Source organism: Anopheles arabiensis, chromosome 2, assembly GCF_016920715.1.
Source record: "Anopheles arabiensis isolate DONGOLA chromosome 2, AaraD3, whole genome shotgun sequence".
NCBI classification, from domain to species: Eukaryota; Metazoa; Arthropoda; class Insecta; order Diptera; family Culicidae; genus Anopheles; species Anopheles arabiensis.
The window spans coordinates 31,331,734-31,355,767 of record NC_053517.1 but is presented as its reverse complement, the minus strand read 5'-3'; positions in this window follow the sequence as shown (position 1 = coordinate 31,355,767).

The window sequence follows — 24,034 nt, the reverse complement described above, 5'->3', positions numbered from 1 at the left end:
CCAAATCAGGAGGTATCTCTATCGATCCACACTCTCACCATGTCTCGCTCTCACTAGTGTGAGAAGATCGAAAGCTCCTCTCTCTTATTGGGCGCTTATCACATGCTCTTATCATAAGAGTGAAAAGGTGACGTGGATAGTGAGTATCCTTTCTCTCTCTCCTTCCAAGGAGCTTTGTGGGATGCTGCGACCAATCAAAACGCTACCAGCGCGGACCCAAATACCAGGCATCGTAACAGGAGATCATCCAAATCAGGAGGTATCTCTATCGATCCACACTCTCACCATGTCTCGCTCTCACTAGTGTGAGAAGATCGAAAGCTCCTCTCTCTTATTGGGCGCTTATCACATGCTCTTATCATAAGAGTGAAAAGGTGACGAGGATAGTGAGTACCATTTCTCTCTCTCCTTCTAAGGAGCTTTCAGGGATGCTGCGACCAATCGAAACGCTACCAGCGCGGACCAAAATACCAGGCATCGTAACAGGAGATCATCCAAATCAGGAGGTATCTCTATCGATCCACACTCTCACCATGTCTCGCTCTCGCTAGTGTGACAAGATCTAAAGCTCCTCTCTCTTATTGGGCGCTTATCATAGGAGCGGAAAGGTGACGAGGATAGTGAGTATCCTTTCTCTCTCTCCTTCCAAGGAGCTTTGTGGGATGCTGCGACCAATCAAAACGCTACCAGCGCGGACCAAAATACCAGGCATCGTAACAGGAGATCATCCAAATCAGGAGGTATCTCTATCGATCCACACTCTCACCATGTCTCGCTCTCGCTAGTGAGAGAAGATCGAAAGCTCCTCTCTCTTATTGGGCGCTTATCATAGGAGCGGAAAGGTGACGAGGATAGTGAGTATCCTTTCTCTCTCTCCTTCCAAGGAGCTTTGTGGGATGCTGCGACCAATCAAAACGCTACCAGCGCGGACCCAAATACCAGGCATCGTAACAGGAGATCATCGAAACCAGGAGGTAGCTCTATCGATCCACACTCTCACCATGTCTCGCTCTCACTAGTGTGAGAAGATCGAAAGCTCCTCTCTCTTATTGGGCGCTTATCACATGCTCTTATCATAGGAGTGGAAAGGTGACGTGGATAGTGAGTACCATTTCTCTCTCTCCTTCTAAGGAGCTTTCAGGGATGCTGCGACCAATCGAAACGCTACCAGCGCGGACCAAAATACCAGGCATCGTAACAGGAGATCATCCAAATCAGGAGGTAGCTCTATCGATGCACACTCTCACCATGTCTCGCTCTCGCTAGTGTGACAAGATCTAAAGCTCCTCTCTCTTATTGGGCGCTTATCATAGGAGCGGAAAGGTGACGAGGATAGTGAGTACCATTTCTCTCTCTCCTTCTAAGGAGCTCTCAGGGATGCTGCGACCAATCGAAACGCTACCAGCGCGGACCCAAATACCAGGCATCGTAACAGGAGATCATCCAAATCAGGAGGTAGCTCTATCGATCCACACTCTCACCATGTCTCGCTCTCACTAGTGTGAGAAGATCGAAAGCTCCTCTCTCTTATTGGGCGCTTATCACATGCTCTTATCATAGGAGCGGAAAGGTGACGTGGATAGTGAGTACCATTTCTCTCTCTCCTTCTAAGGAGCTTTGTGGGATGCTGCGACCAATCGAAACGCTACCAGCGCGGACCAAAATACCAGGCATCGTAACAGGAGATCATCCAAATCAGGAGGTAGCTCTATCGATGCACACTCACCATGTCTCGCTCTCGCTAGTGTGACAAGATCTAAAGCTCCTCTCTCTTATTGGGCGCTTATCATAGGAGCGGAAAGGTGACGAGGATAGTGAGTACCATTTCTCTCTCTCCTTCTAAGGAGCTCTCAGGGATGCTGCGACCAATCGAAACGCTACCAGCGCGGACCTAAATACCAGGCATCGTAACAGGAGATCATCGAAACCAGGAGGTAGCTCTATCGATCCACACTCTCACCATGTCTCGCTCTCACTAGTGTGAGAAGATCGAAAGCTCCTCTCTCTTATTGGGCGCTTATCACATGCTCTTATCATAGGAGCGGAAAGGTGACGTGGATAGTGAGTACCATTTCTCTCTCTCCTTCTAAGGAGCTTTCAGGGATGCTGCGACCAATCGAAACGCTACCAGCGCGGACCAAAATACCAGGCATCGTAACAGGAGATCATCCAAATCAGGAGGTAGCTCTATCGATGCACACTCTCACCATGTCTCGCTCTCGCTAGTGTGACAAGATCTAAAGCTCCTCTCTCTTATTGGGCGCTTATCATAGGAGCGGAAAGGTGACGAGGATAGTGAGTACCATTTCTCTCTCTCCTTCTAAGGAGCTCTCAGGGATGCTGCGACCAATCGAAACGCTACCAGCGCGGACCCAAATACCAGGCATCGTAACAGGAGATCATCCAAATCAGGAGGTAGCTCTATCGATCCACACTCTCACCATGTCTCGCTCTCGCTAGTGTGACAAGATCTAAAGCTCCTCTCTCTTATTGGGCGCTTATCATAGGAGCGGAAAGGTGACGAGAATAGTGAGTATCCTTTCTCTCTCTCCTTCCGCTAGCTCTCAGGGATGCTGCGACCAATCGAAACGCTACCAGCGCGGACCAAAATACCAGGCATCGTAACAGGAGATCATCCAAATCAGGAGGTATCTCTATCGATCCACACTCTCACCATGTCTCGCTCTCGCTAGTGTGAGAAGATCGAAAGCTCCTCTCTCTTATTGGGCGCTTATCACATGCTCTTATCATAGGAGCGAAAAGGTGACGAGGATAGTGAGTACCATTTCTCTCTCTCCTTCCAAGGAGCTTTCAGGGATGCTGCGACCAATCGAAACGCTACCAGCGCGGACCAAAATACCAGGCATCGTAACAGGAGATCATCCAAATCAGGAGGTAGCTCTATCGATCCACACTCTCACCATGTCTCGCTCTCGCTAGTGAGAGAAGATCGAAAGCTCCTCTCTCTTATTGGGCGCTGATCACATGCTCTTATCATAGGAGCGGAAAGGTGACGTGGATAGTGAGTACCATTTCTCTCTCTCCTTCTAAGAAGCTTTCAGGGATGCTGCGACCAATCGAAACGCTACCAGCGCGGACCAAAATACCAGGCATCGTAGCAGGAGATCATCCAAATCAGGAGGTAGCTCTATCGATCCACACTCTCACCATGTCTCGCTCTTGCTAGTGTGAGAAGATCTAAAGCTCCTCTCTCTTATTGGGCGCTTATCACATGCTCTTATCATAGGAGCGAAAAGGTGACGAGGATAGTGAGTACCATTTCTCTCTCTCCTTCCAAGGAGCTTTCAGGGATGCTGCGACCAATCGAAACGCTACCAGCGCGGACCAAAATACCAGGCATCGTAACAGGAGATCATCCAAATCAGGAGGTAGCTCTATCGATCCACACTCTCACCATGTCTCGCTCTCGCTAGTGAGAGAAGATCGAAAGCTCCTCTCTCTTATTGGGCGCTGATCACATGCTCTTATCATAGGAGCGGAAAGGTGACGTGGATAGTGAGTACCATTTCTCTCTCTCCTTCTAAGGAGCTTTCAGGGATGCTGCGACCAATCGAAACGCTACCAGCGCGGACCAAAATACCAGGCATCGTAACAGGAGATCATCCAAATCAGGAGGTAGCTCTATCGATCCACACTCTCACGATGTCTCGCTCTCGCTAGTGTGAGCTGCTCTCTCTTATTGGGCGCTTATCACATGCTCTTATCATAGGAGCGGAAAGGTGACGTGGATAGTGAGTATCCTTTCTCTCTCTCCTTCCGCTGCCTTTGAGGGATGCTGCGACCAACGCTACCAGCGCGGACCAAAATACCAGGCATCGTAACAGGAGATCATCCAAATCAGGAGGTATCTCTATCGATCCACACTCTCACCATGTCTCGCTCTCACTAGTGTGAGAAGATCGAAAGCTCCTCTCTCTTATTGGGCGCTTATCACATGCTCTTATCATAGGAGCGGAAAGGTGACGTGGATAGTGAGTACCATTTCTCTCTCTCCTTCTAAGGAGCTTTCAGGGATGCTGCGACCAATCGAAACGCTACCAGCGCGGACCAAAATACCAGGCATCGTAACAGGAGATCATCCAAATCAGGAGGTAGCTCTATCGATGCACACTCTCACCATGTCTCGCTCTCGCTAGTGTGACAAGATCTAAAGCTCCTCTCTCTTATTGGGCGCTTATCATAGGAGCGGAAAGGTGACGAGGATAGTGAGTACCATTTCTCTCTCTCCTTCTAAGGAGCTCTCAGGGATGCTGCGACCAATCGAAACGCTACCAGCGCGGACCCAAATACCAGGCATCGTAACAGGAGATCATCCAAATCAGGAGGTAGCTCTATCGATCCACACTCTCACCATGTCTCGCTCTCGCTAGTGTGACAAGATCTAAAGCTCCTCTCTCTTATTGGGCGCTTATCATAGGAGCGGAAAGGTGACGAGAATAGTGAGTATCCTTTCTCTCTCTCCTTCCGCTAGCTCTCAGGGATGCTGCGACCAATCGAAACGCTACCAGCGCGGACCAAAATACCAGGCATCGTAACAGGAGATCATCCAAATCAGGAGGTATCTCTATCGATCCACACTCTCACCATGTCTCGCTCTCGCTAGTGTGAGAAGATCGAAAGCTCCTCTCTCTTATTGGGCGCTTATCACATGCTCTTATCATAGGAGCGAAAAGGTGACGAGGATAGTGAGTACCATTTCTCTCTCTCCTTCCAAGGAGCTTTCAGGGATGCTGCGACCAATCGAAACGCTACCAGCGCGGACCAAAATACCAGGCATCGTAACAGGAGATCATCCAAATCAGGAGGTAGCTCTATCGATCCACACTCTCACCATGTCTCGCTCTCGCTAGTGAGAGAAGATCGAAAGCTCCTCTCTCTTATTGGGCGCTGATCACATGCTCTTATCATAGGAGCGGAAAGGTGACGTGGATAGTGAGTACCATTTCTCTCTCTCCTTCTAAGGAGCTTTCAGGGATGCTGCGACCAATCGAAACGCTACCAGCGCGGACCAAAATACCAGGCATCGTAGCAGGAGATCATCCAAATCAGGAGGTAGCTCTATCGATCCACACTCTCACCATGTCTCGCTCTTGCTAGTGTGAGAAGATCTAAAGCTCCTCTCTCTTATTGGGCGCTTATCACATGCTCTTATCATAGGAGCGAAAAGGTGACGAGGATAGTGAGTACCATTTCTCTCTCTCCTTCCAAGGAGCTTTCAGGGATGCTGCGACCAATCGAAACGCTACCAGCGCGGACCAAAATACCAGGCATCGTAACAGGAGATCATCCAAATCAGGAGGTATCTCTATCGATCCACACTCTCACCATGTCTCGCTCTCACTAGTGTGAGAAGATCGAAAGCTCCTCTCTCTTATTGGGCGCTTATCACATGCTCTTATCATAAGAGTGAAAAGGTGACGTGGATAGTGAGTATCCTTTCTCTCTCTCCTTCCAAGGAGCTTTGTGGGATGCTGCGACCAATCGAAACGCTACCAGCGCGGACCCAAATACCAGGCATCGTAACAGGAGATCATCCAAATCAGGAGGTATCTCTATCGATCCACACTCTCACCATGTCTCGCTCTCACTAGTGTGAGAAGATCGAAAGCTCCTCTCTCTTATTGGGCGCTTATCACATGCTCTTATCATAAGAGCGAAAAGGTGACGAGGATAGTGAGTACCATTTCTCTCTCTCCTTCTAAGGAGCTTTCAGGGATGCTGCGACCAATCAAAACGCTACCAGCGCGGACCCAAATACCAGGCATCGTAACAGGAGATCATCCAAATCAGGAGGTATCTCTATCGATCCACACTCTCACCATGTCTCGCTCTCACTAGTGTGAGAAGATCGAAAGCTCCTCTCTCTTATTGGGCGCTTATCACATGCTCTTATCATAAGAGCGAAAAGGTGACGAGGATAGTGAGTACCATTTCTCTCTCTCCTTCTAAGGAGCTTTCAGGGATGCTGCGACCAATCAAAACGCTACCAGCGCGGACCCAAATACCAGGCATCGTAACAGGAGATCATCCAAATCAGGAGGTATCTCTATCGATCCACACTCTCACCATGTCTCGCTCTCACTAGTGTGAGAAGATCGAAAGCTCCTCTCTCTTATTGGGCGCTTATCACATGCTCTTATCATAAGAGTGAAAAGGTGACGTGGATAGTGAGTATCCTTTCTCTCTCTCCTTCCAAGGAGCTTTGTGGGATGCTGCGACCAATCAAAACGCTACCAGCGCGGACCCAAATACCAGGCATCGTAACAGGAGATCATCCAAATCAGGAGGTATCTCTATCGATCCACACTCTCACCATGTCTCGCTCTCACTAGTGTGAGAAGATCGAAAGCTCCTCTCTCTTATTGGGCGCTTATCACATGCTCTTATCATAAGAGTGAAAAGGTGACGAGGATAGTGAGTACCATTTCTCTCTCTCCTTCTAAGGAGCTTTCAGGGATGCTGCGACCAATCGAAACGCTACCAGCGCGGACCAAAATACCAGGCATCGTAACAGGAGATCATCCAAATCAGGAGGTATCTCTATCGATCCACACTCTCACCATGTCTCGCTCTCGCTAGTGTGACAAGATCTAAAGCTCCTCTCTCTTATTGGGCGCTTATCATAGGAGCGGAAAGGTGACGAGGATAGTGAGTATCCTTTCTCTCTCTCTTTCCGCTAGCTCTCAGGGATGCTGCGACCAATCGAAACGCTACCAGCGCGGACCAAAATACCAGGCATCGTAACAGGAGATCATCGAAACCAGGAGGTATCTCTATCGATCCACACTCTCACCATGTCTCGCTCTCACTAGTGTGAGAAGATCGAAAGCTCCTCTCTCTTATTGGGCGCTTATCACATGCTCTTATCATAAGAGTGAAAAGGTGACGAGGATAGTGAGTACCATTTCTCTCTCTCCTTCTAAGGAGCTTTCAGGGATGCTGCGACCAATCGAAACGCTACCAGCGCGGACCAAAATACCAGGCATCGTAACAGGAGATCATCCAAATCAGGAGGTAGCTCTATCGATCCACACTCTCACCATGTCTCGCTCTCGCTAGTGTGAGAAGATCGAAAGCTCCTCTCTCTTATTGGGCGCTTATCATAGGAGCGGAAAGGTGACGAGGATAGTGAGTATCCTTTCTCTCTCTCCTTCCAAGGAGCTTTGTGGGATGCTGCGACCAATCAAAACGCTACCAGCGCGGACCAAAATACCAGGCATCGTAACAGGAGATCATCCAAATCAGGAGGTATCTCTATCGATCCACACTCTCACCATGTCTCGCTCTCGCTAGTGAGAGAAGATCGAAAGCTCCTCTCTCTTATTGGGCGCTTATCATAGGAGCGGAAAGGTGACGAGGATAGTGAGTATCCTTTCTCTCTCTCCTTCCAAGGAGCTTTGTGGGATGCTGCGACCAATCAAAACGCTACCAGCGCGGACCCAAATACCAGGCATCGTAACAGGAGATCATCGAAACCAGGAGGTAGCTCTATCGATCCACACTCTCACCATGTCTCGCTCTCACTAGTGTGAGAAGATCGAAAGCTCCTCTCTCTTATTGGGCGCTTATCACATGCTCTTATCATAGGAGTGGAAAGGTGACGTGGATAGTGAGTACCATTTCTCTCTCTCCTTCTAAGGAGCTTTGTGGGATGCTGCGACCAATCGAAACGCTACCAGCGCGGACCAAAATACCAGGCATCGTAACAGGAGATCATCCAAATCAGGAGGTAGCTCTATCGATGCACACTCTCACCATGTCTCGCTCTCGCTAGTGTGACAAGATCTAAAGCTCCTCTCTCTTATTGGGCGCTTATCATAGGAGCGGAAAGGTGACGAGGATAGTGAGTACCATTTCTCTCTCTCCTTCTAAGGAGCTCTCAGGGATGCTGCGACCAATCGAAACGCTACCAGCGCGGACCCAAATACCAGGCATCGTAACAGGAGATCATCCAAATCAGGAGGTAGCTCTATCGATCCACACTCTCACCATGTCTCGCTCTCGCTAGTGTGAGAAGATCGAAAGCTCCTCTCTCTTATTGGGCGCTTATCACATGCTCTTATCATAGGAGCGGAAAGGTGACGTGGATAGTGAGTACCATTTCTCTCTCTCCTTCTAAGGAGCTTTGTGGGATGCTGCGACCAATCGAAACGCTACCAGCGCGGACCAAAATACCAGGCATCGTAACAGGAGATCATCCAAATCAGGAGGTAGCTCTATCGATGCACACTCTCACCATGTCTCGCTCTCACTAGTGTGAGAAGATCGAAAGCTCCTCTCTCTTATTGGGCGCTTATCACATGCTCTTATCATAAGAGCGAAAAGGTGACGAGGATAGTGAGTACCATTTCTCTCTCTCCTTCTAAGGAGCTTTGTGGGATGCTGCGACCAATCAAAACGCTACCAGCGCGGACCCAAATACCAGGCATCGTAACAGGAGATCATCCAAATCAGGAGGTATCTCTATCGATCCACACTCTCACCATGTCTCGCTCTCACTAGTGTGAGAAGATCGAAAGCTCCTCTCTCTTATTGGGCGCTTATCACATGCTCTTATCATAAGAGTGAAAAGGTGACGTGGATAGTGAGTATCCTTTCTCTCTCTCCTTCCAAGGAGCTTTGTGGGATGCTGCGACCAATCGAAACGCTACCAGCGCGGACCCAAATACCAGGCATCGTAACAGGAGATCATCCAAATCAGGAGGTATCTCTATCGATCCACACTCTCACCATGTCTCGCTCTCACTAGTGTGAGAAGATCGAAAGCTCCTCTCTCTTATTGGGCGCTTATCACATGCTCTTATCATAAGAGCGAAAAGGTGACGAGGATAGTGAGTACCATTTCTCTCTCTCCTTCTAAGGAGCTTTCAGGGATGCTGCGACCAATCAAAACGCTACCAGCGCGGACCCAAATACCAGGCATCGTAACAGGAGATCATCCAAATCAGGAGGTATCTCTATCGATCCACACTCTCACCATGTCTCGCTCTCACTAGTGTGAGAAGATCGAAAGCTCTCTCTCTTATTGGGCGCTTATCACATGCTCTTATCATAAGAGTGAAAAGGTGACGTGGATAGTGAGTATCCTTTCTCTCTCTCCTTCCAAGGAGCTTTGTGGGATGCTGCGACCAATCGAAACGCTACCAGCGCGGACCCAAATACCAGGCATCGTAACAGGAGATCATCCAAATCAGGAGGTATCTCTATCGATCCACACTCTCACCATGTCTCGCTCTCACTAGTGTGAGAAGATCGAAAGCTCCTCTCTCTTATTGGGCGCTTATCACATGCTCTTATCATAAGAGCGAAAAGGTGACGAGGATAGTGAGTACCATTTCTCTCTCTCCTTCTAAGGAGCTTTCAGGGATGCTGCGACCAATCAAAACGCTACCAGCGCGGACCCAAATACCAGGCATCGTAACAGGAGATCATCCAAATCAGGAGGTATCTCTATCGATCCACACTCTCACCATGTCTCGCTCTCACTAGTGTGAGAAGATCGAAAGCTCCTCTCTCTTATTGGGCGCTTATCACATGCTCTTATCATAAGAGCGAAAAGGTGACGAGGATAGTGAGTACCATTTCTCTCTCTCCTTCTAAGGAGCTTTCAGGGATGCTGCGACCAATCAAAACGCTACCAGCGCGGACCCAAATACCAGGCATCGTAACAGGAGATCATCCAAATCAGGAGGTATCTCTATCGATCCACACTCTCACCATGTCTCGCTCTCACTAGTGTGAGAAGATCGAAAGCTCCTCTCTCTTATTGGGCGCTTATCACATGCTCTTATCATAAGAGTGAAAAGGTGACGTGGATAGTGAGTATCCTTTCTCTCTCTCCTTCCAAGGAGCTTTGTGGGATGCTGCGACCAATCAAAACGCTACCAGCGCGGACCCAAATACCAGGCATCGTAACAGGAGATCATCCAAATCAGGAGGTATCTCTATCGATCCACACTCTCACCATGTCTCGCTCTCACTAGTGTGAGAAGATCGAAAGCTCCTCTCTCTTATTGGGCGCTTATCACATGCTCTTATCATAAGAGTGAAAAGGTGACGAGGATAGTGAGTACCATTTCTCTCTCTCCTTCTAAGGAGCTTTCAGGGATGCTGCGACCAATCGAAACGCTACCAGCGCGGACCAAAATACCAGGCATCGTAACAGGAGATCATCCAAATCAGGAGGTATCTCTATCGATCCACACTCTCACCATGTCTCGCTCTCGCTAGTGTGACAAGATCTAAAGCTCCTCTCTCTTATTGGGCGCTTATCATAGGAGCGGAAAGGTGACGAGGATAGTGAGTATCCTTTCTCTCTCTCTTTCCGCTAGCTTTGAGGGATGCTGCGACCAATCGAAACGCTACCAGCGCGGACCCAAATACCAGGCATCGTAACAGGAGATCATCGAAACCAGGAGGTAGCTCTATCGATCCACACTCTCACCATGTCTCGCTCTCACTAGTGTGAGAAGATCGAAAGCTCCTCTCTCTTATTGGGCGCTTATCACATGCTCTTATCATAAGAGTGAAAAGGTGACGAGGATAGTGAGTACCATTTCTCTCTCTCCTTCTAAGGAGCTTTCAGGGATGCTGCGACCAATCGAAACGCTACCAGCGCGGACCAAAATACCAGGCATCGTAACAGGAGATCATCCAAATCAGGAGGTAGCTCTATCGATCCACACTCTCACCATGTCTCGCTCTCGCTAGTGTGAGAAGATCGAAAGCTCCTCTCTCTTATTGGGCGCTTATCATAGGAGCGGAAAGGTGACGAGGATAGTGAGTATCCTTTCTCTCTCTCCTTCCAAGGAGCTTTGTGGGATGCTGCGACCAATCAAAACGCTACCAGCGCGGACCAAAATACCAGGCATCGTAACAGGAGATCATCCAAATCAGGAGGTATCTCTATCGATCCACACTCTCACCATGTCTCGCTCTCGCTAGTGAGAGAAGATCGAAAGCTCCTCTCTCTTATTGGGCGCTTATCATAGGAGCGGAAAGGTGACGAGGATAGTGAGTATCCTTTCTCTCTCTCCTTCCAAGGAGCTTTGTGGGATGCTGCGACCAATCAAAACGCTACCAGCGCGGACCCAAATACCAGGCATCGTAACAGGAGATCATCGAAACCAGGAGGTAGCTCTATCGATCCACACTCTCACCATGTCTCGCTCTCACTAGTGTGAGAAGATCGAAAGCTCCTCTCTCTTATTGGGCGCTTATCACATGCTCTTATCATAGGAGTGGAAAGGTGACGTGGATAGTGAGTACCATTTCTCTCTCTCCTTCTAAGGAGCTTTCAGGGATGCTGCGACCAATCGAAACGCTACCAGCGCGGACCAAAATACCAGGCATCGTAACAGGAGATCATCCAAATCAGGAGGTAGCTCTATCGATGCACACTCTCACCATGTCTCGCTCTCGCTAGTGTGACAAGATCTAAAGCTCCTCTCTCTTATTGGGCGCTTATCATAGGAGCGGAAAGGTGACGAGGATAGTGAGTACCATTTCTCTCTCTCCTTCTAAGGAGCTCTCAGGGATGCTGCGACCAATCGAAACGCTACCAGCGCGGACCCAAATACCAGGCATCGTAACAGGAGATCATCCAAATCAGGAGGTAGCTCTATCGATCCACACTCTCACCATGTCTCGCTCTCACTAGTGTGAGAAGATCGAAAGCTCCTCTCTCTTATTGGGCGCTTATCACATGCTCTTATCATAGGAGCGGAAAGGTGACGTGGATAGTGAGTACCATTTCTCTCTCTCCTTCTAAGGAGCTTTGTGGGATGCTGCGACCAATCGAAACGCTACCAGCGCGGACCAAAATACCAGGCATCGTAACAGGAGATCATCCAAATCAGGAGGTAGCTCTATCGATGCACACTCTCACCATGTCTCGCTCTCGCTAGTGTGACAAGATCTAAAGCTCCTCTCTCTTATTGGGCGCTTATCATAGGAGCGGAAAGGTGACGAGGATAGTGAGTACCATTTCTCTCTCTCCTTCTAAGGAGCTCTCAGGGATGCTGCGACCAATCGAAACGCTACCAGCGCGGACCTAAATACCAGGCATCGTAACAGGAGATCATCGAAACCAGGAGGTAGCTCTATCGATCCACACTCTCACCATGTCTCGCTCTCACTAGTGTGAGAAGATCGAAAGCTCCTCTCTCTTATTGGGCGCTTATCACATGCTCTTATCATAGGAGCGGAAAGGTGACGTGGATAGTGAGTACCATTTCTCTCTCTCCTTCTAAGGAGCTTTCAGGGATGCTGCGACCAATCGAAACGCTACCAGCGCGGACCAAAATACCAGGCATCGTAACAGGAGATCATCCAAATCAGGAGGTAGCTCTATCGATGCACACTCTCACCATGTCTCGCTCTCGCTAGTGTGACAAGATCTAAAGCTCCTCTCTCTTATTGGGCGCTTATCATAGGAGCGGAAAGGTGACGAGGATAGTGAGTACCATTTCTCTCTCTCCTTCTAAGGAGCTCTCAGGGATGCTGCGACCAATCGAAACGCTACCAGCGCGGACCCAAATACCAGGCATCGTAACAGGAGATCATCCAAATCAGGAGGTAGCTCTATCGATCCACACTCTCACCATGTCTCGCTCTCGCTAGTGTGACAAGATCTAAAGCTCCTCTCTCTTATTGGGCGCTTATCATAGGAGCGGAAAGGTGACGAGAATAGTGAGTATCCTTTCTCTCTCTCCTTCCGCTAGCTCTCAGGGATGCTGCGACCAATCGAAACGCTACCAGCGCGGACCAAAATACCAGGCATCGTAACAGGAGATCATCCAAATCAGGAGGTATCTCTATCGATCCACACTCTCACCATGTCTCGCTCTCGCTAGTGTGAGAAGATCGAAAGCTCCTCTCTCTTATTGGGCGCTTATCACATGCTCTTATCATAGGAGCGAAAAGGTGACGAGGATAGTGAGTACCATTTCTCTCTCTCCTTCCAAGGAGCTTTCAGGGATGCTGCGACCAATCGAAACGCTACCAGCGCGGACCAAAATACCAGGCATCGTAACAGGAGATCATCCAAATCAGGAGGTAGCTCTATCGATCCACACTCTCACCATGTCTCGCTCTCGCTAGTGAGAGAAGATCGAAAGCTCCTCTCTCTTATTGGGCGCTGATCACATGCTCTTATCATAGGAGCGGAAAGGTGACGTGGATAGTGAGTACCATTTCTCTCTCTCCTTCTAAGGAGCTTTCAGGGATGCTGCGACCAATCGAAACGCTACCAGCGCGGACCAAAATACCAGGCATCGTAGCAGGAGATCATCCAAATCAGGAGGTAGCTCTATCGATCCACACTCTCACCATGTCTCGCTCTTGCTAGTGTGAGAAGATCTAAAGCTCCTCTCTCTTATTGGGCGCTTATCACATGCTCTTATCATAGGAGCGAAAAGGTGACGAGGATAGTGAGTACCATTTCTCTCTCTCCTTCCAAGGAGCTTTCAGGGATGCTGCGACCAATCGAAACGCTACCAGCGCGGACCAAAATACCAGGCATCGTAACAGGAGATCATCCAAATCAGGAGGTAGCTCTATCGATCCACACTCTCACCATGTCTCGCTCTCGCTAGTGAGAGAAGATCGAAAGCTCCTCTCTCTTATTGGGCGCTGATCACATGCTCTTATCATAGGAGCGGAAAGGTGACGTGGATAGTGAGTACCATTTCTCTCTCTCCTTCTAAGGAGCTTTCAGGGATGCTGCGACCAATCGAAACGCTACCAGCGCGGACCAAAATACCAGGCATCGTAACAGGAGATCATCCAAATCAGGAGGTAGCTCTATCGATCCACACTCTCACGATGTCTCGCTCTCGCTAGTGTGAGCTGCTCTCTCTTATTGGGCGCTTATCACATGCTCTTATCATAGGAGCGGAAAGGTGACGTGGATAGTGAGTATCCTTTCTCTCTCTCCTTCCGCTGCCTTTGAGGGATGCTGCGACCAACGCTACCAGCGCGGACCAAAATACCAGGCATCGTAACAGGAGATCATCCAAATCAGGAGGTATCTCTATCGATCCACACTCTCACCATGTCTCGCTCTCACTAGTGTGAGAAGATCGAAAGCTCCTCTCTCTTATTGGGCGCTTATCACATGCTCTTATCATAGGAGCGGAAAGGTGACGTGGATAGTGAGTACCATTTCTCTCTCTCCTTCTAAGGAGCTTTCAGGGATGCTGCGACCAATCGAAACGCTACCAGCGCGGACCAAAATACCAGGCATCGTAACAGGAGATCATCCAAATCAGGAGGTAGCTCTATCGATGCACACTCTCACCATGTCTCGCTCTCGCTAGTGTGACAAGATCTAAAGCTCCTCTCTCTTATTGGGCGCTTATCATAGGAGCGGAAAGGTGACGAGGATAGTGAGTACCATTTCTCTCTCTCCTTCTAAGGAGCTCTCAGGGATGCTGCGACCAATCGAAACGCTACCAGCGCGGACCCAAATACCAGGCATCGTAACAGGAGATCATCCAAATCAGGAGGTAGCTCTATCGATCCACACTCTCACCATGTCTCGCTCTCGCTAGTGTGACAAGATCTAAAGCTCCTCTCTCTTATTGGGCGCTTATCATAGGAGCGGAAAGGTGACGAGAATAGTGAGTATCCTTTCTCTCTCTCCTTCCGCTAGCTCTCAGGGATGCTGCGACCAATCGAAACGCTACCAGCGCGGACCAAAATACCAGGCATCGTAACAGGAGATCATCCAAATCAGGAGGTATCTCTATCGATCCACACTCTCACCATGTCTCGCTCTCGCTAGTGTGAGAAGATCGAAAGCTCCTCTCTCTTATTGGGCGCTTATCACATGCTCTTATCATAGGAGCGAAAAGGTGACGAGGATAGTGAGTACCATTTCTCTCTCTCCTTCCAAGGAGCTTTCAGGGATGCTGCGACCAATCGAAACGCTACCAGCGCGGACCAAAATACCAGGCATCGTAGCAGGAGATCATCCAAATCAGGAGGTAGCTCTATCGATCCACACTCTCACCATGTCTCGCTCTTGCTAGTGTGAGAAGATCTAAAGCTCCTCTCTCTTATTGGGCGCTTATCACATGCTCTTATCATAGGAGCGAAAAGGTGACGAGGATAGTGAGTACCATTTCTCTCTCTCCTTCCAAGGAGCTTTCAGGGATGCTGCGACCAATCGAAACGCTACCAGCGCGGACCAAAATACCAGGCATCGTAACAGGAGATCATCCAAATCAGGAGGTATCTCTATCGATCCACACTCTCACCATGTCTCGCTCTCACTAGTGTGAGAAGATCGAAAGCTCCTCTCTCTTATTGGGCGCTTATCACATGCTCTTATCATAAGAGTGAAAAGGTGACGTGGATAGTGAGTATCCTTTCTCTCTCTCCTTCCAAGGAGCTTTGTGGGATGCTGCGACCAATCGAAACGCTACCAGCGCGGACCCAAATACCAGGCATCGTAACAGGAGATCATCCAAATCAGGAGGTATCTCTATCGATCCACACTCTCACCATGTCTCGCTCTCACTAGTGTGAGAAGATCGAAAGCTCCTCTCTCTTATTGGGCGCTTATCACATGCTCTTATCATAAGAGCGAAAAGGTGACGAGGATAGTGAGTACCATTTCTCTCTCTCCTTCTAAGGAGCTTTCAGGGATGCTGCGACCAATCAAAACGCTACCAGCGCGGACCCAAATACCAGGCATCGTAACAGGAGATCATCCAAATCAGGAGGTATCTCTATCGATCCACACTCTCACCATGTCTCGCTCTCACTAGTGTGAGAAGATCGAAAGCTCCTCTCTCTTATTGGGCGCTTATCACATGCTCTTATCATAAGAGTGAAAAGGTGACGTGGATAGTGAGTATCCTTTCTCTCTCTCCTTCCAAGGAGCTTTGTGGGATGCTGCGACCAATCAAAACGCTACCAGCGCGGACCCAAATACCAGGCATCGTAACAGGAGATCATCCAAATCAGGAGGTATCTCTATCGATCCACACTCTCACCATGTCTCGCTCTCACTAGTGTGAGAAGATCGAAAGCTCCTCTCTCTTATTGGGCGCTTATCACATGCTCTTATCATAAGAGTGAAAAGGTGACGAGGATAGTGAGTACCATTTCTCTCTCTCCTTCTAAGGAGCTTTCAGGGATGCTGCGACCAATCGAAACGCTACCAGCGCGGACCAAAATACCAGGCATCGTAACAGGAGATCATCCAAATCAGGAGGTATCTCTATCGATCCACACTCTCACCATGTCTCGCTCTCGCTAGTGTGACAAGATCTAAAGCTCCTCTCTCTTATTGGGCGCTTATCATAGGAGCGGAAAGGTGACGAGGATAGTGAGTATCCTTTCTCTCTCTCTTTCCGCTAGCTTTGAGGGATGCTGCGACCAATCGAAACGCTACCAGCGCGGACCAAAATACCAGGCATCGTAACAGGAGATCATCGAAACCAGGAGGTATCTCTATCGATCCACACTCTCACCATGTCTCGCTCTCACTAGTGTGAGAAGATCGAAAGCTCCTCTCTCTTATTGGGCGCTTATCACATGCTCTTATCATAAGAGTGAAAAGGTGACGAGGATAGTGAGTACCATTTCTCTCTCTCCTTCTAAGGAGCTTTCAGGGATGCTGCGACCAATCGAAACGCTACCAGCGCGGACCAAAATACCAGGCATCGTAACAGGAGATCATCCAAATCAGGAGGTAGCTCTATCGATCCACACTCTCACCATGTCTCGCTCTCGCTAGTGTGAGAAGATCGAAAGCTCCTCTCTCTTATTGGGCGCTTATCATAGGAGCGGAAAGGTGACGAGGATAGTGAGTATCCTTTCTCTCTCTCCTTCCAAGGAGCTTTGTGGGATGCTGCGACCAATCAAAACGCTACCAGCGCGGACCAAAATACCAGGCATCGTAACAGGAGATCATCCAAATCAGGAGGTATCTCTATCGATCCACACTCTCACCATGTCTCGCTCTCGCTAGTGAGAGAAGATCGAAAGCTCCTCTCTCTTATTGGGCGCTTATCATAGGAGCGGAAAGGTGACGAGGATAGTGAGTATCCTTTCTCTCTCTCCTTCCAAGGAGCTTTGTGGGATGCTGCGACCAATCAAAACGCTACCAGCGCGGACCCAAATACCAGGCATCGTAACAGGAGATCATCGAAACCAGGAGGTAGCTCTATCGATCCACACTCTCACCATGTCTCGCTCTCACTAGTGTGAGAAGATCGAAAGCTCCTCTCTCTTATTGGGCGCTTATCACATGCTCTTATCATAGGAGTGGAAAGGTGACGTGGATAGTGAGTACCATTTCTCTCTCTCCTTCTAAGGAGCTTTCAGGGATGCTGCGACCAATCGAAACGCTACCAGCGCGGACCAAAATACCAGGCATCGTAACAGGAGATCATCCAAATCAGGAGGTAGCTCTATCGATGCACACTCTCACCATGTCTCGCTCTCGCTAGTGTGACAAGATCTAAAGCTCCTCTCTCTTATTGGGCGCTTATCATAGGAGCGGAAAGGTGACGAGGATAGTGAGTACCATTTCTCTCTCTCCTTCTAAGGAGCTCTCAGGGATGCTGCGACCAATCGAAACGCTACCAGCGCGGACCCAAATACCAGGCATCGTAACAGGAGATCATCCAAATCAGGAGGTAGCTCTATCGATCCACACTCTCACCATGTCTCGCTCTCACTAGTGTGAGAAGATCGAAAGCTCTCTCTCTTATTGGGCGCTTATCACATGCTCTTATCATAGGAGCGGAAAGGTGACGTGGATAGTGAGTACCATTTCTCTCTCTCCTTCTAAGGAGCTTTGTGGGATGCTGCGACCAATCGAAACGCTACCAGCGCGGACCAAAATACCAGGCATCGTAACAGGAGATCATCCAAATCAGGAGGTAGCTCTATCGATGCACACTCTCACCATGTCTCGCTCTCGCTAGTGTGACAAGATCTAAAGCTCCTCTCTCTTATTGGGCGCTTATCATAGGAGCGGAAAGGTGACGAGGATAGTGAGTACCATTTCTCTCTCTCCTTCTAAGGAGCTCTCAGGGATGCTGCGACCAATCGAAACGCTACCAGCGCGGACCTAAATACCAGGCATCGTAACAGGAGATCATCGAAACCAGGAGGTAGCTCTATCGATCCACACTCTCACCATGTCTCGCTCTCACTAGTGTGAGAAGATCGAAAGCTCCTCTCTCTTATTGGGCGCTTATCACATGCTCTTATCATAGGAGCGGAAAGGTGACGTGGATAGTGAGTACCATTTCTCTCTCTCCTTCTAAGGAGCTTTCAGGGATGCTGCGACCAATCGAAACGCTACCAGCGCGGACCAAAATACCAGGCATCGTAACAGGAGATCATCCAAATCAGGAGGTAGCTCTATCGATGCACACTCTCACCATGTCTCGCTCTCGCTAGTGTGACAAGATCTAAAGCTCCTCTCTCTTATTGGGCGCTTATCATAGGAGCGGAAAGGTGACGAGGATAGTGAGTACCATTTCTCTCTCTCCTTCTAAGGAGCTCTCAGGGATGCTGCGACCAATCGAAACGCTACCAGCGCGGACCCAAATACCAGGCATCGTAACAGGAGATCATCCAAATCAGGAGGTAGCTCTATCGATCCACACTCTCACCATGTCTCGCTCTCGCTAGTGTGACAAGATCTAAAGCTCCTCTCTCTTATTGGGCGCTTATCATAGGAGCGGAAAGGTGACGAGAATAGTGAGTATCCTTTCTCTCTCTCCTTCCGCTAGCTCTCAGGGATGCTGCGACCAATCGAAACGCTACCAGCGCGGACCAAAATACCAGGCATCGTAACAGGAGATCATCCAAATCAGGAGGTATCTCTATCGATCCACACTCTCACCATGTCTCGCTCTCGCTAGTGTGAGAAGATCGAAAGCTCCTCTCTCTTATTGGGCGCTTATCACATGCTCTTATCATAGGAGCGAAAAGGTGACGAGGATAGTGAGTACCATTTCTCTCTCTCCTTCCAAGGAGCTTTCAGGGATGCTGCGACCAATCGAAACGCTACCAGCGCGGACCAAAATACCAGGCATCGTAACAGGAGATCATCCAAATCAGGAGGTAGCTCTATCGATCCACACTCTCACCATGTCTCGCTCTCGCTAGTGAGAGAAGATCGAAAGCTCCTCTCTCTTATTGGGCGCTGATCACATGCTCTTATCATAGGAGCGGAAAGGTGACGTGGATAGTGAGTACCATTTCTCTCTCTCCTTCTAAGGAGCTTTCAGGGATGCTGCGACCAATCGAAACGCTACCAGCGCGGACCAAAATACCAGGCATCGTAGCAGGAGATCATCCAAATCAGGAGGTAGCTCTATCGATCCACACTCTCACCATGTCTCGCTCTTGCTAGTGTGAGAAGATCTAAAGCTCCTCTCTCTTATTGGGCGCTTATCACATGCTCTTATCATAGGAGCGAAAAGGTGACGAGGATAGTGAGTACCATTTCTCTCTCTCCTTCCAAGGAGCTTTCAGGGATGCTGCGACCAATCGAAACGCTACCAGCGCGGACCAAAATACCAGGCATCGTAACAGGAGATCATCCAAATCAGGAGGTAGCTCTATCGATCCACACTCTCACCATGTCTCGCTCTCGCTAGTGAGAGAAGATCGAAAGCTCCTCTCTCTTATTGGGCGCTGATCACATGCTCTTATCATAGGAGCGGAAAGGTGACGTGGATAGTGAGTACCATTTCTCTCTCTCCTTCTAAGGAGCTTTCAGGGATGCTGCGACCAATCGAAACGCTACCAGCGCGGACCAAAATACCAGGCATCGTAACAGGAGATCATCCAAATCAGGAGGTAGCTCTATCGATCCACACTCTCACGATGTCTCGCTCTCGCTAGTGTGAGCTGCTCTCTCTTATTGGGCGCTTATCACATGCTCTTATCATAGGAGCGAAAAGGTGACGAGGATAGTGAGTACCATTTCTCTCTCTCCTTCCAAGGAGCTTTCAGGGATGCTGCGACCAATCGAAACGCTACCAGCGCGGACCAAAATACCAGGCATCGTAACAGGAGATCATCCAAATCAGGAGGTAGCTCTATCGATCCACACTCTCACCATGTCTCGCTCTCGCTAGTGAGAGAAGATCGAAAGCTCTCTCTCTTATTGGGCGCTGATCACATGCTCTTATCATAGGAGCGGAAAGGTGACGAGGATAGTGAGTACCATTTCTCTCTCTCCTTCTAAGGAGCTCTCAGGGATGCTGCGACCAATCGAAACGCTACCAGCGCGGACCCAAATACCAGGCATCGTAACAGGAGATCATCCAAATCAGGAGGTAGCTCTATCGATCCACACTCTCACCATGTCTCGCTCTCGCTAGTGTGACAAGATCTAAAGCTCCTCTCTCTTATTGGGCGCTTATCATAGGAGCGGAAAGGTGACGAGAATAGTGAGTATCCTTTCTCTCTCTCCTTCCGCTAGCTCTCAGGGATGCTGCGACCAATCGAAACGCTACCAGCGCGGACCAAAATACCAGGCATCGTAACAGGAGATCATCCAAATCAGGAGGTATCTCTATCGATCCACACTCTCACCATGTCTCGCTCTCGCTAGTGTGAGAAGATCGAAAGCTCCTCTCTCTTATTGGGCGCTTATCACATGCTCTTATCATAGGAGCGAAAAGGTGACGAGGATAGTGAGTACCATTTCTCTCTCTCCTTCCAAGGAGCTTTCAGGGATGCTGCGACCAATCGAAACGCTACCAGCGCGGACCAAAATACCAGGCATCGTAACAGGAGATCATCCAAATCAGGAGGTAGCTCTATCGATCCACACTCTCACCATGTCTCGCTCTCGCTAGTGAGAGAAGATCGAAAGCTCCTCTCTCTTATTGGGCGCTGATCACATGCTCTTATCATAGGAGCGGAAAGGTGACGTGGATAGTGAGTACCATTTCTCTCTCTCCTTCTAAGGAGCTTTCAGGGATGCTGCGACCAATCGAAACGCTACCAGCGCGGACCAAAATACCAGGCATCGTAGCAGGAGATCATCCAAATCAGGAGGTAGCTCTATCGATCCACACTCTCACCATGTCTCGCTCTTGCTAGTGTGAGAAGATCTAAAGCTCCTCTCTCTTATTGGGCGCTTATCACATGCTCTTATCATAGGAGCGAAAAGGTGACGAGGATAGTGAGTACCATTTCTCTCCTTCCAAGGAGCTTTCAGGGATGCTGCGACCAATCGAAACGCTACCAGCGCGGACCAAAATACCAGGCATCGTAACAGGAGATCATCCAAATCAGGAGGTAGCTCTATCGATCCACACTCTCACCATGTCTCGCTCTCGCTAGTGAGAGAAGATCGAAAGCTCCTCTCTCTTATTGGGCGCTGATCACATGCTCTTATCATAGGAGCGGAAAGGTGACGTGGATAGTGAGTACCATTTCTCTCTCTCCTTCTAAGGAGCTTTCAGGGATGCTGCGACCAATCGAAACGCTACCAGCGCGGACCAAAATACCAGGCATCGTAACAGGAGATCATCCAAATCAGGAGGTAGCTCTATCGATCCACACTCTCACCATGTCTCGCTCTCGCTAGTGAGAGAAGATCGAAAGCTCCTCTCTCTTATTGGGCGCTGATCACATGCTCTTATCATAGGAGCGGAAAGGTGACGTGGATAGTGAGTACCATTTCTCTCTCTCCTTCTAAGGAGCTTTCAGGGATGCTGCGACCAATCGAAACGCTACCAGCGCGGACCAAAATACCAGGCATCGTAACAGGAGATCATCCAAATCAGGAGGTAGCTCTATCGATCCACACTCTCACCATGTCTCGCTCTCGCTAGTGAGAGAAGATCGAAAGCTCCTCTCTCTTATTGGGCGCTGATCACATGCTCTTATCATAGGAGCGGAAAGGTGACGAGGATAGTGAGTATCCTTTCTCTCTCTCCTTCCGCTGCCTTTGAGGGATGCTGCGACCAACGCTACCAGCGCGGACCAAAATACCAGGCATCGTAACAGGAGATCATCCAAATCAGGAGGTATCTCTATCGATCCACACTCTCACCATGTCTCGCTCTCACTAGTGTGAGAAGATCGAAAGCTCCTCTCTCTTATTGGGCGCTTATCACATGCTCTTATCATAGGAGCGGAAAGGTGACGTGGATAGTGAGTACCATTTCTCTCTCTCCTTCTAAGGAGCTTTCAGGGATGCTGCGACCAATCGAAACGCTACCAGCGCGGACCAAAATACCAGGCATCGTAACAGGAGATCATCCAAATCAGGAGGTAGCTCTATCGATGCACACTCTCACCATGTCTCGCTCTCGCTAGTGTGACAAGATCTAAAGCTCCTCTCTCTTATTGGGCGCTTATCATAGGAGCGGAAAGGTGACGAGGATAGTGAGTACCATTTCTCTCTCTCCTTCTAAGGAGCTCTCAGGGATGCTGCGACCAATCGAAACGCTACCAGCGCGGACCAAAATACCAGGCATCGTAACAGGAGATCATCCAAATCAGGAGGTAGCTCTATCGATCCACACTCTCACCATGTCTCGCTCTCGCTAGTGTGACAAGATCTAAAGCTCCTCTCTCTTATTGGGCGCTTATCACATGCTCTTATCATAGGAGCGAAAAGGTGACGTGGATAGTGAGTATCCTTTCTCTCTCTCTTTCCGCTAGCTTTGAGGGATGCTGCGACCAATCGAAACGCTACCAGCGCGGACCAAAATACCAGGCATCGTAACAGGAGATCATCCAAATCAGGAGGTATCTCTATCGATCCACACTCTCACCATGTCTCGCTCTCGCTAGTGTGAGAAGATCGAAAGCTCCTCTCTCTTATTGGGCGCTTATCACATGCTCTTATCATAGGAGCGAAAAGGTGACGAGGATAGTGAGTACCATTTCTCTCTCTCCTTCCAAGGAGCTTTCAGGGATGCTGCGACCAATCGAAACGCTACCAGCGCGGACCAAAATACCAGGCATCGTAACAGGAGATCATCCAAATCAGGAGGTAGCTCTATCGATCCACACTCTCACCATGTCTCGCTCTCGCTAGTGAGAGAAGATCGAAAGCTCCTCTCTCTTATTGGGCGCTGATCACATGCTCTTATCATAGGAGCGGAAAGGTGACGTGGATAGTGAGTACCATTTCTCTCTCTCCTTCTAAGGAGCTTTCAGGGATGCTGCGACCAATCGAAACGCTACCAGCGCGGACCAAAATACCAGGCATCGTAGCAGGAGATCATCCAAATCAGGAGGTAGCTCTATCGATCCACACTCTCACCATGTCTCGCTCTTGCTAGTGTGAGAAGATCTAAAGCTCCTCTCTCTTATTGGGCGCTTATCACATGCTCTTATCATAGGAGCGAAAAGGTGACGAGGATAGTGAGTACCATTTCTCTCTCTCCTTCCAAGGAGCTTTCAGGGATGCTGCGACCAATCGAAACGCTACCAGCGCGGACCAAAATACCAGGCATCGTAACAGGAGATCATCCAAATCAGGAGGTATCTCTATCGATCCACACTCTCACCATGTCTCGCTCTCACTAGTGTGAGAAGATCGAAAGCTCTCTCTTATTGGGCGCTTATCACATGCTCTTATCATAAGAGTGAAAAGGTGACGTGGATAGTGAGTATCCTTTCTCTCTCTCCTTCCAAGGAGCTTTGTGGGATGCTGCGACCAATCGAAACGCTACCAGCGCGGACCCAAATACCAGGCATCGTAACAGGAGATCATCCAAATCAGGAGGTATCTCTATCGATCCACACTCTCACCATGTCTCGCTCTCACTAGTGTGAGAAGATCGAAAGCTCCTCTCTCTTATTGGGCGCTTATCACATGCTCTTATCATAAGAGCGAAAAGGTGACGAGGATAGTGAGTACCATTTCTCTCTCTCCTTCTAAGGAGCTTTCAGGGATGCTGCGACCAATCAAAACGCTACCAGCGCGGACCCAAATACCAGGCATCGTAACAGGAGATCATCCAAATCAGGAGGTATCTCTATCGATCCACACTCTCACCATGTCTCG